General features: G+C 45.5%; 1 long non-coding RNA gene across 2 annotated transcripts in view; it reads left to right on the top strand.

Moving 5' to 3' along the window:
• LOC135050551 (uncharacterized) overlaps positions 1 to 16,759 on the top strand; it is a 118,413-nt gene that overhangs the window by 30,195 nt on the left and 71,459 nt on the right. For both annotated transcript variants that reach the window (XR_010241658.1, XR_010241657.1), the window contains one exon: positions 542 to 610. This is a non-coding gene — a long non-coding RNA (uncharacterized LOC135050551). The remainder of the gene's footprint in view (positions 1 to 541; positions 611 to 16,759) is intronic.

Here is a 16,759-nt window from a genome sequence, read left to right as displayed (position 1 = left end):
CGTCTCCTAGATGGGCCAGGTGTTTGTGCCGCCCTCTTGGGTCGCTTTGCTTTGTCATCCAGCAACCTCGGTGCAAATTTTAGAGCTAAAAATAGTATTGTGAGGTGTTCAGAATAGACTGGAAATAAGTGGAAATTGTGGTTATTGAGGTTAATAATACTATAGGATCAAAATTACCCCCAAATTCTATGATTTAAGCTGTTTTTGAGGGGTTTTTCCAAAACACACCCGAATCCGACAAAAAATTTTCAGGGAGGTTTTGCCAAAACGCGTCCGAATCCAAAACACGGCCGCGGACCGAATCCGAAACCAAAACACAAAACCCGAAAAATTTTCGGTGCACATCTCTAGTGTATACAATGGGACACAATGTGAACCAGTTATGATAGGTAACACTTCTGAATTTTACATTATAAGGAGATGATTGGCCCAAAACTCCTGAGATTATAGAACACAATGGACACAATACTCTTTTACCCGCACACTCTGTTCTTTTTTAGAATTTGCCATTTAATTGAGATTTTTATTGATTTGCCCTTAGGATCTGCCCCTGCTAGATGAAGGAACAACCTACGAAGGAAAACGAGAATTCTATATACAGATATGCACGGTAAAACCACCCTCAATTGTTTTAGTTCAGATTCCAACTTTGGTTCAGTTCAAATTTGGTAAAATCTATAATAATAGATAAAAATCAATAAAAACAGCTAAAAATATAGAATTTTAGCAAACCAAAACCCAAAATTTGGATTTAAAACCTGAATTTGAATCGTGGGAAGATTTGAACCAGCACTCGGTTCGGATCAGATTTTCTCGGGGGATCCGCAGTGGGATTTGGTTTGGTTCAGATCCACAAAATTTAGGTGGATCCAGATTTCTGGCGAACAGAACCACACATCTCTAGTATAGGTACAAGTCTACTAATATTACTGATAGTCTGGACAGCAAAACCTTATACTATACATATACTGTACATTTACTGAGAGTTAATTGAATACTGTATGTTATTCTTTTATTCTAACAACCCTCGTTATCTGCGATACAATTGTTGGCTTAATCTTTTTACCTTCTAACTTAAATGTTAATTTCTCTGTTGACAGTTTTTCTTTATTTCTTATATGTTGAGTATTATATTATGCAATTCATTACAATACACATTGCTTATTCTGTACCTAGAACCAGCTTTTCGAATGCTTATAAATGATGTACTAGCCTTGGTTATTTCAGTGATCCAGTGTGAAATCCATATAATGTGTTTACATTCAGCCCTCACAGCACTTATAGATTTGCACAATGCTTGCAAGTTCCAGGCTTGAATGTACACTTATAGAGTGTTATACATTTAGCTTGATGGGTGCTGTAATTATTATTTATGGTACCATAATGCCTATTTTTTTTTTACATTTGTTACTATTGACAGCAACATGAGGCATTAATGCATTGTAAAAAAATTAATGCATTATAAAAAAAAAAGAAAAGATGCCTAATGTGATTTAATGAGAAAGTTTATTGCCAAGTTTAGTGGGCACTGTCAAACTTGGCAATAAACTTTTAGTGGGCACTGTCAAATCAATATTGAGGTGACAGAGAAGCGTCAGAGTTATTGTCAGGTCCAGGAATCAAACAGCAGCAGATGTACAGCAACCAGGAAGGCAGCAACAGGTACACAGCAATCAGGGCACAACAATCAAGACACAGCAACAGGTGCACAGCAATCAGGACAACAGATTAGGATACACAACAACCAGGAGCACTGCAACAGGTGCACAGCAATCAGGGTCACAGCAACAGGTGCACAGCAATCAGGTTCACAGCAACAGGTGCACAGATATCAGGACCACAGAATAGGATACACAGCAACCAAAAACACAGCAATCAGATTCACAGCAACAGGTGCACAGCATTCAAAACCGCAGAATAGAATAAACAGCAACAGCTACACAGCAATGAGGACCACAGCAACAGATGCACAGCAGTAAGGACCATCCCAGCAGATGCACAGCAATCAGGACCACAGCAATAGATGCACAGCAATCGGGACATAACTGTAGATGCACAGCAACCAGGTAGACGGCAACAGATACACAGCATCAGATGCACAGCAAACAGGACATATCTATAGATGCACAGTAATCACGTCCACAACAACAGGTGCACGGTAATCAGGACATGACTATAGATGCACAGCAATCAGGAACACAGCCACAGATACAGATTAAGGGGAATATTTATCAGAATACATTAGTAGAATATGCAGAAAGAGCTGTTTCCACATGTTTAAGGCAAAATTAAGTAACATGCCTATTTATGTACTGCCTTGCAAATAGCAGTGCTCACAGCATCCATAGTCATTACTCAGGCTATTTGTTTCCATTAGTAACACCCTCTACAGAAGGCGTTAGCTTGCTTTCCCCTATGGGTGAAGCCACCTTGGAGAACGATGCTTATGATACCTCCCTGGAGGGCTGGGCCTCAGTTTTGCACATGCATTACCCAAAGGCTGTGTATGCACAATTGTGAAGGTTGGGTCCGCTTAAGTGATAGCGTTAACTATCACTTTGATCTATATTCATCACTAGCATTGTCTTTTATCGAATCCCATGTCCCACAAATGGTCCTTGATAAATTGCCTGAAAGAACATTACAAATTGCTGTGAAATGCGTCAATAAAGAATTGTAACTTCTGGGGCATTAACACAAGTTTGTTAAATACAGCCCTAAGCAAGAATACATTCAGTAAATACTTCAGCTGACAGTAATTGGAAGCTGCGGTCACTATTTTTTTTTTTTTTTTTTTAATCAATGTAGTGGTTTTATCATACTCACCTACTACTTTCAGTTCACTCTGGGAAATTTCCTTGAGGTGGCCATTGTGAGGGGTGAGAAAAACTGCATCATCATGACATCACCCACTGCATCACACAGAGGGGCGGGGCCATGCTGACAAGTTTAGCGGAGAATTGCATCATCACGCCATTATCTCCCACCAATTTCATTAGGAAGTAGGCATGATGCTCGAGGGAGACTTTCTCTTCTGGCAGTCCAGGGGACTCCTGAATTTTGGGAATCTCATAAAAATTCCAGGAAAGTAGCTAAATATGAACTCTGTATGCCACGCTGCACAAATCATTGATTTTATGCAAAATAATGGACCCCCAAGTGGCAGTGTACAGTCAGCACCCGCTGGTGGGGGTTGGGTACGAAATCCCAGTAGTCAGATTACTGACAGCGGGATCCCGATAGAATTCCAATGGATCGCTGTAATTATTTTTACTCTACCCCTGATCCTATCCCTAACCCAGCACTCCTGCTGCAGTCTATCCCTAACCTCCTCTTCCGCAGTCTAAACCTAATGTCCCCTCTCACAGCCTAACCCTAACTGCCCCCCCAACAGCCAACCTAACCTTAACCCTCACCCTAGTGCCTAACCCTAACCTCAAGGCCAGTACTTACCTTTGTGACCCATCGGGAATTCTGTCCATCGGGATCCCACTGTCAGAATTCTGACTGTTGGGATCCCGACTGCCAGGATCCTGACCGTATCCTACTGGTAAATATGGCATAGCCTCCTATTCACAGAGCACGGACTACTGTTAATGGGACTCAAAATCAAACTTTAAAACTATAAACTAACCTGATAACTTATCTAAGAGGTCTATTTACTAGAGATGAGCGAGTTCGGATTTAACGCCAGAATTAACACCAGTTCGGTTTTATCCGGATTTTTCCTATTGGCTATCTAAAATACGTGACATCCATGAGCTAAAAAGATGCCGTTTTGAGATCTGAGTAAAACCGAGTAAAACCGAACCCGCTCATCTCTACTATTTACTAAGCCTTGGATGGAGATAAAGTGCACGGAGATAAAGTACCAACCAATCAACTCCTAACTGTCATTTTTCAAACACAGCCTGTGGCATGGCAGTTAGGAGCTGATTGGATGGTACTTTATCTCCGTGCACTTTGGGGGTCATTCAGAGTTCATCGCTAGCTGCCGTTGTTCGCAGCGCAGCGATCAGGCAAAAAATCGGCACTTCTGCGCATGCGTATGGTGCGCACTGCGCACGCGCGAAGTACTTTCACAAAAGCCGATGCAGTTTCACACAAGGTCTAGCGACGCTTTTCAGTCGCACTGCTGATCGGTGAGTGATTGACAGGAATGGGGCGTTTCTGGGAGGTAACTGACCGTTTTTCTGGGAGTGTGCTGGAAAACGCAGGCGTGTCAGATAAAAACGCAGGCGTGCCTGGGGAAACGGGGAGTGGCTGGACGAACGCAGGACGTGTTTGTGACGTCAAAACAGGAACTAAACAGACTGAAGTGATCGCAAGGAAGGAGTAGGTCTGCAGCTACTCAGAAACTGCATGAAAAATTTTTGCCGCCGTCCTGCGATCCTTTCGTTCGCACTTCTGCTAAGCTAAGATACACTCCCAGAGTGCGGCGGCTTAGCGTTTGCACTGCTGCTAAAAGCAGCTAGCGAGCGATCAACTCGGAATGAGGGCCTTTATGTAGTGTTATTTCTCACTCAGTGTGCATTAGGGATAGCAAAATGTTTTTTTCTTACCCATAAGAAGTAATGAGGGCCTTTATCTCGAGCCAAGGCTTAGTAAATAGAAGTCTCTCTCACGGGGGCATTTTCTCCAGTAGATGAAACAGTGAAATCCAATAGTTAACAAAACAGCTGCTTACAATAAATAAACTGTTATCATTTTCTGAGATATGGTTGGGTTTGAAAGTGGCAGAGAACCTAATCTGCGTTTATCCCAGTACCGAGAGCTAGTTCTGTGAAAATTCAGAAGTTACAATAATTACATAGATTCATCTCTTCTATTTTGCTTTCTCGTTGCCTCTACTTTCATCTTAAAGCATAAACTAGTAATTTAACATCACCAGTATCAGCATCACAAGTTCTGTATTTGGCACATAATTCTGGCTCCTAGGTATGACTCAGGGCCTGACTTATACTTCTCCTTTGTGCTATGTTTCATTCTGTGCTTATCTTTAATACATGAAATGGTGTTCTCTGCTTATGCAGATTCGCTTAGCCGGTTACTTTTAAGAAATTTATATTCCTAGAGTATTATATAATTCCCTTTCTGAAACGTCCTATTTTATTATAAGTCATAAATAATGAGCTTAGCCAACTTGTTCAGTGAGGACTGAAACACGGGTGCAATGAATGTGCTGCATCCGCAGGCGTGTGCACTGGGTGTGCCAGGTGTGGACATTTTCATTTTGTAAATACCTCTGAGTTGGAGGAGTGTGCTCTGGAATGGGTGCTGTGCTGTAACTACCAACACCTTTATCGAATTTGTATCCTCAAATAATATGCTGCTGGCTCGAAAATTTAATATTGTCAAATGTAAACCGGCACTGATGTTTTCTGACACTCTGGGGCCTATTAATTATTGAGGGCCTATTGGCCCCGGTAACTAACTATCTAACTTGCTTCAGCAGTGGATACTTAAGAACAGAAGCAGTTTAGTGTTGCTCTAGTAGTGGGACGATATAAGATTTTGGAAGGGTAATTTAAACTAGAGATGAGCGGGTTCGGTTCCGCGGAATCCGAACCCCCCCGAACTTCACCCATTTTACACGGGTCCGAGGCATACTCGGATTCTCCCGTATGGCTCGGTTAACCCGAGCGCGCCCGAACGTCATCATCCCGCTGTTGGATTCTCGCGAGATTCGGATTCTATATAAGGAGCCGCGCGTTGCCGCCATTTTTCACTCGTGCATTGGAAATGATAGTGAGAGGACGTGGCTGGCGTCCAGGGCCGGTTCTTGCCCTTCCGGCGCCCCGGGCAAAATTTAGGGGCGTGGCTTAACATGGGGGCGTGGTCAGTCACGCCCCCCCATTTGTAGCGCTGCTGGGAAAAAAAAGAAAAAAAAATTATACTTACTGTACCCCGCTCCTGTTTCCAGACCCTGCAGACCGGCGCCGCTCTTCTCCTCGGATCTATGGGAGAGACGTCAGTCATGACGTCTCTCCCATAGCACAGCATAAGCGCTAGAGGTCAATTATGACCCCTAGCGTCTATGCCACAATGCTGTGCGGTGCGCGATGACGTCATCGCGCACCGCACACCAAAGGTCCTCTCCATGAAGGGAAACTAGACGCTTAGCGTCTGATTCCCTTCAGAGCGGGGGAGGACCAGCGCCACGAAGGGCGTCTGGTTCCCTTCTCACAGCGGGAGGGGTGGCACAGTGGGGGGACACTGCTGGGGCGCACACTGACAGTGGAGGATCTTGCCATGGTGCGGCGCCCTCCGGATGGCGCCGGCGCCCTCCGGAAGGCGGCGCCCCGGGCAAAAGTCCTGCTTGCCCGTGGCAAGATCCGCCACTGCTGGCGTCCTCTCACTTTGTTTCAGGGGGCTGCATATCTTTATTCTAGGGACCAGCAGTATTATAGGAGGAGTACAGTGCAGAGTTTTGCTGACCAGTGACCACCAGTATTATACGTTGTCTGCCTGAAAAACGCTCCATATCTGTGCTCAGTGTGCTGCATATATCTGTGCTCACACTGCTTTATTGTGGGGACTGGGGACCAGCAGTATTATATAGGAGGAGTACAGTGCAGAGTTTTGCTGACCAGTGACCACCAGTATACGTTGTCTGCCTGAAAAACGCTCCATATCTGTGCTCAGTGTGCTGCATATATCTGTGCTCACACTGCTTTATTGTGGGGACTGGGGACCCGCAGTATTATATAGGAGGAGTACAGTGCAGAGTTTTGCTGACCAGTGACCACCAGTATACGTTGTCTGCCTGAAAAACGCTCCATATCTGTGCTCAGTGTGCTGCATACATCTGTGCTCACACTGCTTTATTGTGGGGACTGAGGACCAGCAGTATATAGGAGGAGTACAGTGCAGAGTTTTGCTGACCAGTGACCGCCAGTATTATACGTTCTCTGCCTGCAAAACGCTGCATATATCTGTGCTCACACTGCTTTATTGTGGGGACTGGGGACCAGCAGTATTATATAGGAGGAGTACAGTGCAGAGTTTTGCTGACCAGTGACCACCAGTATTATACGTTCTCTGCTTGCAAAACGCTCCATATCTGTGCTCAGTGTGCTGCATATATCTGTGCTCACACTGCTTTATTGTGGGGATTGGGGACCAGCAGTATTATATAGGAGTACAGTGCAGAGTTTTGCTGACCAGTGACCACCAGTATTATACGTTCTCTGCTTGCAAAACGCTCCATATCTGTGCTCAGTGTGCTGCATATATCTGTGCTCACACTGCTTTATTGTGGGGACTGGGGACCAGCAGTATTATATAGGAGGAGTACAGTGCAGAGTTTTGCTGACCAGTGACCACCAATATTATACGTTCTCTGCCTGAAAAACGCTCCATATCTGTGCTCAGTGTGCTGCATATATCTGTGCTCACACTGCTTTATTGTGGGGACTGGGGACCAGCAGTATTATATAGGAGGAGTACAGTGCAGAGTTTTGCTGACCAGTGACCACCAGTATTATACGTTCTCTGCCTGAAAAACGCTCCATATCTGTGCTGCATTGTAGTATATAGTAGGAGTACAGTGCATAATTTTGCTGACCACCAGTATATAATATATAGGAGTACGGTACAGAAGGCCACTGCTCTACCTACCTCTGTGTCGTCAAGTATACTATCCATCCATACCTGTGGTGCATTTCAGTTTTGCACAGTTTGCTGACCACCAGTATATACTATATTGCAGTACGGTACAGAAGGCCACTGCTCTACCTACCGCTGTGTCGTCAAGTATACTATCCATCCATACCTGTGGTGCATTTAAGTTTTGCACAGTTTGCTGACCAACAGTATATAATATATAGCAGTACGGTACAGTAGGCCACTGCTCTACCTACCTCTGTGTCGTCAAGTATACTATCCATCCATACCTGTGGTGCATTTAAGTTTTGCACAGTTTGCTGACCACCAGTATATAATATATAGCATTACGGTAAACAGTAGGCCACTGCTCACCTACCTCTGTGTCGTCAAGTATACTATCCATCCATACCTGTGGTGCATTTCAGTTTTGCACAGTTTGCTGACCACCAGTATATAATATATAGCAGTACGGTACAGTAGGCCACTGCTCTACCTACCTCTGTGTCGTCAAGTATACTATCCATCCATACCTGTGGTGCATTTCAGTTGTGCGCAGTATATATAGTAGTAGGCCATTGCTATTGATACTGGCATATAATTCCACACATTAAAAAATGGAGAACAAAAATGTGGAGGTTAAAATAGGGAAAGATCAAGATCCACTTCCACCTCGTGCTGAAGCTGCTGCCACTAGTCATGGCCGAGACGATAAAATGCCATCAACGTCGTCTGCCAAGGCCGATGCCCAATGTCATAGTAGAGAGCATGTAAAATCCGAAACACAAAAGTTCAGTAAAATGACCCAAAAATCAAAATTAAAAGCGTCTGAGGAGAAGCGTAAACTTGCCAATATGCCATTTACGACACGGAGTGGCAAGGAACGGCTGAGGCCCTGGCCTATGTTCATGGCTAGTGGTTCAGCTTCACATGAGGATGGAAGCACTCATCCTCTCGCTAGAAAAGACTTAAGCTGGCAAAAGCACAGCAAAGAACTGTGCGTTCTTCTAAATCACAAATCCCCAAGGAGAGTCCAATTGTGTCGGCTGCGATGCCTGACCTTCCCAACACAGGACGGGAAGAGGTGGCGCCTTCCCCCATTTGCACGCCCCCTGCAAGTGCTGGAAGGAGCACCCGCAGTCCAGTTCCTGATAGTCAATTTGAAGATGTCACTGTTGAAGTACACCAGGATGAGGATATGGGTGTTGCTGGCGCTGAGGAGGAAATTGACAAGGAGGATTCTGATGGTGAGGTGAATTGTTTAAGTCAGGCACCCGGGGAGACACCTGTTGTCCGTGGGACGAATATGGCCATTGACATGCCTGGTCAAATTACAAAAAAAAATCACCTCTTCGGTGTGGAATTATTTTAACACAAATGCGGACAACAGGTGTCAAGCCGTGTGTTGCCTTTGTCAAGCTGTAATAAGTAGGGGTAAGGATGTTAACCACCTCGGAACCTCCTCCCTTATACGTCACCTGCAGCGCATTCATCATAAGTCAGTGACAAGTTCAAAAACTTTGGATGACAGAAGAAGCAGTCCACTGACCACTAAATCCCTTCCTCTTGTAACCAAGCTCATGCAAACCACACCACCTACTCCCTCAGTGTCAATTTCCTCCTTACACAGGAAAGCCAATAGTCCTGCAGGCCATGTCACTGGCAAGTCTGACGAGTCCTCTCCTGCCTGGGATTCCTCGATGCATCCTTGAGTGTAACGCCTACTGCTGCTGGCGCTGCTGTTGTTGCTGCTGGGAGTCGATGGTCATCCCAGAGGGGAAGTCGGAAGACCACTTGTACTACTTCCAGTAAGCAATTGACTGTCCAACAGTCCTTTGCGAGGAAGATGAAATATCACAGCAGTCATCCTGCTGCAAAGCGGATAACTCAGGCCTTGGCAGCCTGGGTGGTGAGAAACGTGTTTCCGGTATCCACCGTTAATTCACAGGCAACTACAGACTTGATTGAGATACTGTGTCCCCGGTACAAAATACCATCTAGGTTCCATTTCTCTAGGCAGGCGATACCGAAAATGTACACAGACGTCAGAAAAAGAGTCACCAGTGTCCTAAAAAATGCAGTTGTACCCAATGTCCACTTAACCACGGACATGTGGACAAGTGGAGCAGGGCAGACTCAGGACTATATGACTGTGACAGCCCACTGGGTAGATGTATTGCCTCCCGCAGCAAGAACAGCAGCAGCGGCACCAGTAGCAGCATCTCGCAAACGCCAACTCATTCCTAGGCAGGCTACGCTTTGTATCACCGCTTTCCAGAAGAGGCACACAGCTGACAACCTCTTACGGAAACTGAGGAACATCATCGCAGAATGGCTTACCCCAAATGGACTCTCCTGGGGATTTGTGACATCGGACAACGCCAGCAATATTGTGCGTGCATTACATCTGGGCAAATTCCAGCACGTCCCATGTTTTGCACATACATTGAATTTGGTGGTGCAGAATTATTTAAAAAACGACAGGGGCATGCAAGAGATGCTGTCGGTGGCCCGAAGAATTGCGGGCCACTTTCGGCATTCAGCCACCGCGTGCCGAAGACTGGAGCACCAGCAAACACTCCTGAACCTGCCCTGCCATCATCTGAAGCAAGAGGTGGTAACGAGGTGGAATTCAACCCTCTATATGCTTCAGAGGATGGAGGAGCAGCAAAAGGCCATTCAAGCCTATACATCTGCCTATGATATAGGCAAAGGAGGGGGAATGCACCTGACTCAAGCGCAGTGGAGAATGATTTCAACGTTGTGCAAGGTTCTGCAACCCTTTGAACTTGCCACACGTGAAGTCAGTTCAGACACTGCCAGCCTGAGTCAGGTCATTCCCCTCATCAGGCTTTTGCAGAAGAAGCTGGAGACATTGAAGGAGGAGCTAAAACAGAGCGATTCCGCTAGGCATGTGGGACTTGTGGGTGGAGCCCTTAATTCGCTTAACCAGGATTCACGGGTGGTCAATCTGTTGAAATCAGAGCACTACATTTTGGCCACCGTGCTCGATCCTAGATTTAAAACCTACGTTGTATCTCTCTTTCCGGCAGACACAAGTCTGCAGAGGTTCAAAGACCTGCTGGTGAGAAAATTGTCAAGTCAAGCGGAACGTGACCCGTCAACAGCTCCTCCTTCACATTCTCCCGCAACTGGGGGTGCGAGGAAAAGGCTAAGAATTCCGAGCCCAACCGCTGGCGGTGATGCAGGGCAGTCTGGAGCGAGTGCTGACATCTGGTCCGGACTGAAGGACCTGCCAACGATTACTGACATGTAGTCTACTGTCACTGCATATGATTCTGTCACCATTGAAAGAATGGTGGAGGATTATATGAGTGACCGCATCCAAGTAGGCACGTCAGACAGTCCATACGTATACTGGCAGGAAAAAGAGGCAATTTGGAGGCCCTTGCAGAAACTGGCTTTATTTTACCTAAGTTGCCCACCCTCCAGTGTGTACTCCGAAAGAGTGTTTAGTGCAGCCGCTCACCTTGTCAGCGTACGAGGTTACTTCCAGAAAATGTGGAGAAGATGATGTTCATCAAAATGAATTATAATCAATTCCTCCGTGGAGACATTCACCAGCAATTGCCTCCAGAAAGTACACAGGGACCTGAGATGGTGGATTCCAGTGGGGACGAATTAATAATCTGTGAGGAGGGGGATGGGCCAGGTGGTTGTGTCGCTTAGCTTAGTCATACAGCAACCTCGGTGCACCTTTATTTCTTCTTTGCATGATGTGCTGTTAGGGGCCTTTTTTTATATCTGCCCTCCTGTCTGCCACTGCAGTGCCACGCCTAGATGGACCAATTGTTTGTGTCGCTTGGCTTAGTCATACAACTACCTCATTGCAATTCTTTTTCTTCTTTGCATGATGTGCTGTTTGTGGACTAGTTTTTGAATAGTGCCATCCTGTATGTAACTGCAGTGCCACTCCTAGATGGGCCAGGTGTTTGTGACGCACACTTGTGTCGCTTAGCTTAGTCATACAGCCACCTTGGTGCAACTTTTATGCCTAAAAACAATATTGTGAAATGTGAGGTATTCAGAATAGACTGAAATGAGTGGAAATGATTGTTATTGAGGTTAATAATACCGTAGGAGCAAAATTACCCCCAAATTCTGTGATGTTAGCTGTTTTTATGTTTTTCCCCCAAAATCATCCAGATCCAAAACCAAAACCAAAACACGAAAGGGTGGTTTTGGCAAAACCAAAACACGAAAATGGAATTAGAACCAAAACACAAAACACGAACAGTGCCAGCCGCACATCTCTAGTAAATTCCTCGGTCAAAGTCCCGGGAATTTCAACCCGCATTGACCCTTTCACACAGAAAATGACCCACGTTGACCCAGCAAATTACCGGGTAAAAACCTCTGTGTGATAGGGGTTTACTCACCTATTTAATAGGGATGAGCGGGTTCGGTTCCTCTGAATCCGAACCCGCCCGAACTTCAGCTTTTTTCCACGGGTCGAGCAGGCTCGGATCCTCCCGCCTTGCTCGGTTAACCCGAGCACGCCCGAACGTCATCATCCCGCTGTCGGATTCTCGCGAGACTCGGATTCTATATAAGGAGCCGCGCGTCGCCGCCATTTTCACACGTGCATTGAGAGTCATAGGGAGAGGACGTGGCTGGCGTCCTCTCCGTTTAGAGAAGAGAGAGACACAGTATTTTGGGGAGCATTATTAGGAGGAGTACTACTATACTGTATACTACTATACTACTTGCTGAAGTGATATTTATAGAGTCATAGGGAGAGGACGTGGCTGGCGTCCTCTCCGTTTAGAGAAGAGAGAGACACAGTATACTATTTTGGGGAGCATTATTAGGAGGAGTACTACTATACTGTATACTACTATACTACTCGCTGAAGTGATATTTATAGAGTCATAGGGAGAGGACGTGGCTGGCATCCTCTCCGTTTAGAGAAGAGAGAGACACAGTATTTTGGGGAGCATTATTAGGAGGAGTACTACTATACTGTATACTACTCAGACACAGTATTTTGGGGAGCATTATTAGGAGGAGTACTACTATACTGTATACTACTCTACTACTTGCTGAAGTGATATTTATAGAGTCATAGGGAGAGGACGTGGCTGGCGTCCTCTCCGTTTAGAGAAGAGAGAGACACAGTATTTTGGGGAGCATTATTAGGAGGAGTACTACTATACTGTATACTACTCAGACACAGTATTTTGGGGAGCATTATTAGGAGGAGTACTACTATACTGTATACTACTTTACTACTTGCTGAAGTGATATTTATAGAGTCATAGGGAGAGGACGTGGCTGGCGTCCTCTCCGTTTAGAGAAGAGAGAGACACAGTATTTTGGGGAGCATTATTAGGAGGAGTACTACTATACTGTATACTACTCTACTACTTGCTGAAGTGATATTTATAGAGTCATAGGGAGAGGACGTGGCTGGCGTCCTCTCCGTTTAGAGAAGAGAGAGACACAGTATTTTGGGGAGCATTATTAGGAGGAGTACTACTATACTGTATACTACTCTACTACTTGCTGAAGTGATATTTATAGAGTCATAGGGAGAGGACGTGGCTGGCGTCCTCTCCGTTTAGAGAAGAGAGAGACACAGTATTTTGGGGAGCATTATTAGGAGGAGTACTACTATACTGTATACTACTCTACTACTTGCTGAAGTGATATTTATAGAGTCATAGGGAGAGGACGTGGCTGGCGTCCTCTCCGTTTAGAGAAGAGAGAGACACAGTATTTTGGGGAGCATTATTAGGAGGAGTACTACTATACTGTATACTACTATACTACTTGCTGAAGTGATATTTATAGAGTCATAGGGAGAGGACGTGGCTGGCGTCCTCTCCGTTTAGAGAAGAGAGAGACACAGTATACTATTTTGGGGAGCATTATTAGGAGGAGTACTACTATACTGTATACTACTCTACTACTTGCTGAAGTGATATTATAGAGTCATAGGGGGAGAGGACGTGGCTGGCGTCCTCTCCGTTTAGAGAAGAGAGAGACACAGTATTTTGGGGAGCATTATTAGGAGGAGTACTACTATACTGTATACTACTCAGACACAGTATTTTGGGGAGCATTATTAGGAGGAGTACTACTATACTGTATACTACTCTACTACTTGCTGAAGTGATATTTATAGAGTCATAGGGAGAGGACGTGGCTGGCGTCCTCTCCGTTTAGAGAAGAGAGAGACACAGTATTTTGGGGAGCATTATTAGGAGGAGTACTACTATACTGTATACTACTCTACTACTTGCTGAAGTGATATTTATAGAGTCATAGGGAGAGGACGTGGCTGGCGTCCTCTCCGTTTAGAGAAGAGAGAGACACAGTATTTTGGGGGGCATTATTAGGAGGAGTACTACTATACTGTATACTACTATACTACTTGCTGAAGTGATATTTATAGATTAGATAGTGTGACTGTAAGTGTATTATCTGACTTGTGGGGGAGACACTGACAGTGGGGAGCAGTTAGAGTCTGAGAGCAGGACTCAGGAGTACATATAACGTACAGTGCACACTTTTGCTGCCAGAGTCAGTGCCACACTGCCATTGTTGTGACCACACTGACCACCAGTATAATAATATATTTTGTGATAGTCTGCTTAGGACTCGGAGTACTAGTTGCAAGTTGCAACGTGACCTGACCACCAGTTTAATAATCAATCACCACCAGTTTAATATATATATATAATTGTATATAATATATATATATATATAATATTGTATACCACCTACCCGTGGTTTTTTTTTTTCTTTCTTCTTTGTACATACTACTATAGTATAGTAGCTTACTGTAGCAGTCTGCGGTGCTGCTGAGCTGACAGTGTCCAGCAGGTCCGTCATCAGTCATCATTACTAATACCTAATAAATATATTATCTACCTGTCCGGCTGCAGTACTAGTGATATTATATATACATACATATATATATTGATTTCATCTCATTATCAATCATCCAGTCTATATTAGCAGCAGACACAGTACGGTAGTCCACGGCTGTAGCTACCTCTGTGTCGGCACTCGGCAGTCCATCCATAATTGTATACTAGTATCCATCCATCTCCATTGTTTACCTGAGGTGCCTTTTAGTTGTGCCTATTAAAATATGGAGAACAAAAATGTTGAGGTTCCAAAATTAGGGAAAGATCAAGATCCACTTCCACCTCGTGCTGAAGCTGCTGCCACTAGTCATGGCCGAGACGATGAAATGCCAGCAACGTCGTCTGCCAAGGCCGATGCCCAATGGCATAGTACAGAGCATGTCAAATCCAAAACACCAAATATCAGTAAAAAAAGGACTCCAAAACCTAAAATAAAATTGTCGGAGGAGAAGCGTAAACTTGCCAATATGCCATTTACCACACGGAGTGGCAAGGAACGGCTGAGGCCCTGGCCTATGTTCATGGCTAGTGGTTCAGCTTCACAGGAGGATGGAAGCACTCAGCCTCTCGCTAGAAAACTGAAAAGACTCAAGCTGGCAAAAGCACCGCAAAGAACTGTGCGTTCTTCGAAATCCCAAATCCACAAGGAGAGTCCAATTGTGTCGGTTGCAATGCCTGACCTTCCCAACACTGGACGTGAAGAGCATGCGCCTTCCACCATTTGCACGCCCCCTGCAAGTGCTGGAAGGAGCACCCGCAGTCCAGTTCCTGATAGTCAGATTGAAGATGTCAGTGTTGAAGTACACCAGGATGAGGAGGATATGGGTGTTGCTGGCGCTGGGGAGGAAATTGACAAGGAGGATTCTGATGGTGAGGTGGTTTGTTTAAGTCAGGCACCCGGGGAGACACCTGTTGTCCGTGGGAGGAATATGGCCGTTGACATGCCTGGTGAAAATACCAAAAAAATCAGCTCTTCGGTGTGGAAGTATTTCAACAGAAATGCGGACAACATTTGTCAAGCCGTGTGTTGCCTTTGTCAAGCTGTAATAAGTAGGGGTAAGGACGTTAACCACCTCGGAACATCCTCCCTTATACGTCACCTGCAGCGCATTCATAATAAGTCAGTGACAAGTTCAAAAACTTTGGGCGACAGCGGAAGCAGTCCACTGACCAGTAAATCCCTTCCTCTTGTAACCAAGCTCACGCAAACCACCCCACCAACTCCCTCAGTGTCAATTTCCTCCTTCCCCAGGAATGCCAATAGTCCTGCAGGCCATGTCACTGGCAATTCTGACGAGTCCTCTCCTGCCTGGGATTCCTCCGATGCATCCTTGCGTGTAACGCCTACTGCTGCTGGCGCTGCTGTTGTTGCTGCTGGGAGTCGATGGTCATCCCAGAGGGGAAGTCGTACTCGTAAGCCCACTTTTACTACTTCCACCAAGCAATTGACTGTCCAACAGTCCTTTGCGAGGAAGATGAAATATCACAGCAGTCATCCTGCTGCAAAGCGGATAACTGAGGCCTTGGCATCCTGGGTGGTGAGAAACGTGGTTCCGGTATCCATCATTACTGCAGAGCCAACTAGAGACTTGTTGGAGGTACTGTGTCCCCGGTACCAAATACCATCTAGGTTCCATTTCTCTAGGCAGGCGATACCGAAAATGTACACAGACCTCAGAAAAAGAGTCACCAGTGTCCTAAAAAATGCAGCTGTACCCAATGTCCACTTAACCACGGACATGTGGACAAGTGGAGCAGGGCAGGGTCAGGACTATATGACTGTGACAGCCCACTGGGTAGATGTATGGACTCCCGCCGCAAGAACAGCAGCGGCGGCACCAGTAGCAGCATCTCGCAAACGCCAACTCTTTCCTAGGCAGGCTACGCTTTGTATCACCGCTTTCCAGAATACGCACACAGCTGAAAACCTCTTACGGCAACTGAGGAAGATCATCGCGGAATGGCTTACCCCAATTGGACTCTCCTGTGGATTTGTGGCATCGGACAACGCCAGCAATATTGTGTGTGCATTAAATATGGGCAAATTCCAGCACGTCCCATGTTTTGCACATACCTTGAATTTGGTGGTGCAGAATTTTTTAAAAAACAACAGGGGCGTGCAAGAGATGCTGTCGGTGGCCAGAAGAATTGCGGGACACTTTCGGCGTACAGGCACCACGTACAGAAGACTGGAGCACCACCAAAAACTACTGAACCTGCCCTGCCATCATCTGAAGCAAGAAGTGGTAACGAGGTGG

The sequence above is a fragment of the Pseudophryne corroboree genome, chromosome 2 (assembly GCF_028390025.1).
Source record: "Pseudophryne corroboree isolate aPseCor3 chromosome 2, aPseCor3.hap2, whole genome shotgun sequence".
Lineage (NCBI taxonomy): Eukaryota > Metazoa > Chordata > Amphibia > Anura > Myobatrachidae > Pseudophryne > Pseudophryne corroboree.
Note: the sequence above shows the minus strand (reverse complement) of the source record. Positions and strands in the feature narration are given on the sequence as shown.